Consider the following 2605-nt stretch of genomic DNA (forward strand, 5'->3'; position numbering starts at 1 on the left):
GTGCCACTGTGCTAGCAAGGATGAGTAGTTTACAAATTTAAAATTTAGATTAGGAATTTATTGCTCACAGTTTAGGAGTCTGGGAAGTCCAAGACCAAGGCAACATTAGATTCAGTGCTCAGTGAGGTGCTCTCTACATTGTCATCAGTGCCTTGTTACTGCATCCAATGCAGAGGGGGCAAACAAGCTCCCTCAATCTCATTTATAAGGGATCCCATCTCATTCCTAGGGCTCTTCCCTCCTGACTTTGTCACCTCTGAAAGGCACCATCTCTTACTACCATCACCTTTATTATCAGGATTTCAGTATATGAATTTGGAGGAGACAGATATGTTCAGACCATAGTATTGATCAGTTCATTCATTTTTTTTGTAAGAAGCTGATGTGGAGGACAAACTATTGGAAACTGAAAAAAAATGAGCAGAGTGATATATGCTTGACATGAAGAAGATAAAAACTGAACAATGGTATCTTCAAGAGTTTAAATGAAACATTACAACCTATTAAGTTAAGGCACTGACATTACCAAATAATAAAAATTAATCAATCTGAAGAAAATCAGTATGAAAATATTCTAATGCAGTCCTATCTGGAAGAACTTTGTGCAGTGATGGAAATGTTCCATATCTCTGTAGTGTTCAATAAAGAATCTATTAGTCACATGAACACTTCCAATGTAGCTAATACAACTGAGGGTATGCATTTATCATAAAAGTTTTAATAAGGTACATGTGACTACTAATTGAACAGTGTGGTTCTAACATTGGGCCAAAACCAGTAGTTTCTTTGGAGTACTTCTCCAATCACAAAAATTTAAGGAATTCTTCATGAATTTTCAGGTCATCCTTGCTTAGGAGTCGTGCTAGTCTTCTCTGTATCTTCCTAGTTGTAGTATATGCATAGCTAAAGCTACCACTTATGCTCTGATGGTGCTGAAAATATTTTGACTTGCTGTAAATATATGTACATTATTACCTTTTGTTCAAGTAAAAAATATAAAAACAATTCTGACTGACACATTTTATTTTAATGTAAGAAAGGTACTGACAGGAAAAATAATTAAGAAGCATCAATTTCAATGTATCTATAAACAAAAATTTTCATTATAGCTTAACTTCATGTTGAAGTCACAGAGAACTGAGATATAGCCTGATTCTGAAATTCGGTGAACATGAGACTTTGGACAGTTACTCAGCTGATCTAAATTACAACATTCTCATCTATAAAATGGTGTTAATTAAAGCTATTTCCTAAAGTTGTAGAGACAAATGTTTTAATAATATAAAACATATAGTATGTCAATCATTGTTATGGTTATTAGTACAAGTAAAATAATCTAAATTTACAAATATATTTAAAGAAGTAATAAACAAAAATGCAATGCTTTTTATCTAAAAATGATGAAATTAATGAAATATTTATTTTACATAAAAACTTACTGTATATGGGTATATTGATACATTTAAAGAAAAAATGTAAAGGAAGAGCAATATTTGTGTTCTAAGAATCATATAACCTCTTTAAAAGACCTAAACATGGGGGATTTCATCAAACGTATTTTATGATTTTACTTTTGTTAATTTCTTGATATCTGAATTATGAAACTATATTGAGAAATATTCTCTAATATTATTTCATGTCAAAAATATATTATAATAATGAGATACCAGAAGAGCATGGTGGCACATACCTTTAATCTCAGTAGGCTGATGGCAAGAAGATCACAAGTCCAAGGCCAGCCTCAGCAACTTAATGAGATCTTGTCTGAAAAAATATAAAAAGGGCTGGAGTTATGGCTCCAAGGTTGAGAGAACCCCTGCATTCAATCTCCATCTCAAATATAATAGAAATAATTTAATAATAATAAGGCACACAAATAAATCTTAGTTTTGGACACTGGAAATTTATGTCTAGAATTAAGATATACTTTAAAAATCTACATTTGTTAGATATTATAAAGGCATAAATGTTTAATTAAACAATTGTAATTTTTGCAAATATTTTATTATATCTATATATCTCTATATATTCCTATTTATTTGTGTTTATTTGGTGGCATTTTATTTCCTTTAGCTAAAATATTATAAAACATTCTCTAATTCAGAGATACTTCAAATATACTGCATTAGAAAACAAAACATTTTAAACCTCCTGAATCAAACTTACTTTAAGTCATAAGATTAGTGAACTCTATAAATGCATTATTTTTAGGAACATTAGTATTTGGCATATTTATGCTTCTGATATATTAGATACATTAGATTGAGAATAATAAACACATTAGTCAGCTCCTGTTCATCATAAATGGTCCTCAGACAGCACAAACATTGCAAATAAATATAAGTCATAATGTAATTACAAAGGATGGAGATTCAATCAACAAAGAATAAGTGAAAGGCCTTGAATCCAAGAGGTAATTGTGGAAATCTGTCCCTGATTCAGGGCAGAGCAGTAAAGGGACTTATTTTAAAAGGTCTCAAGCTTTTTCAGAGTATGAGCCACCCAAATCCATGTTATTTACTTTATCTTCAGGATAAAGTATTCTGTTTTTTTCAGAGTGAAAACCCAAGAAAACTGCTGAGGAAAGTAACCATTTTTAATACAT

The 2605-nt window shown here is 30.8% G+C and overlaps 1 non-coding gene across 1 annotated transcript; it reads right to left on the reverse strand.

Moving 5' to 3' along the window:
* Positions 1 to 809: 809 nt before the first annotated feature.
* On the reverse strand, positions 810 to 913 carry LOC124102789 (U6 spliceosomal RNA). The gene has a single exon (XR_006854986.1). It is a non-coding gene; the product is annotated as a U6 spliceosomal RNA (small nuclear RNA).
* Between the last annotated feature and the right edge of the window lie 1692 nt (positions 914 to 2605).

Source organism: Marmota monax, unplaced genomic scaffold (genome assembly GCF_021218885.2).
Source record: "Marmota monax isolate L192 unplaced genomic scaffold, Marmota_monax_Labrador192_F-V1.1 WCK01_AAM20220418_F8-fsc00002, whole genome shotgun sequence".
In the NCBI taxonomy this organism is placed as follows: Eukaryota; Metazoa; Chordata; class Mammalia; order Rodentia; family Sciuridae; genus Marmota; species Marmota monax.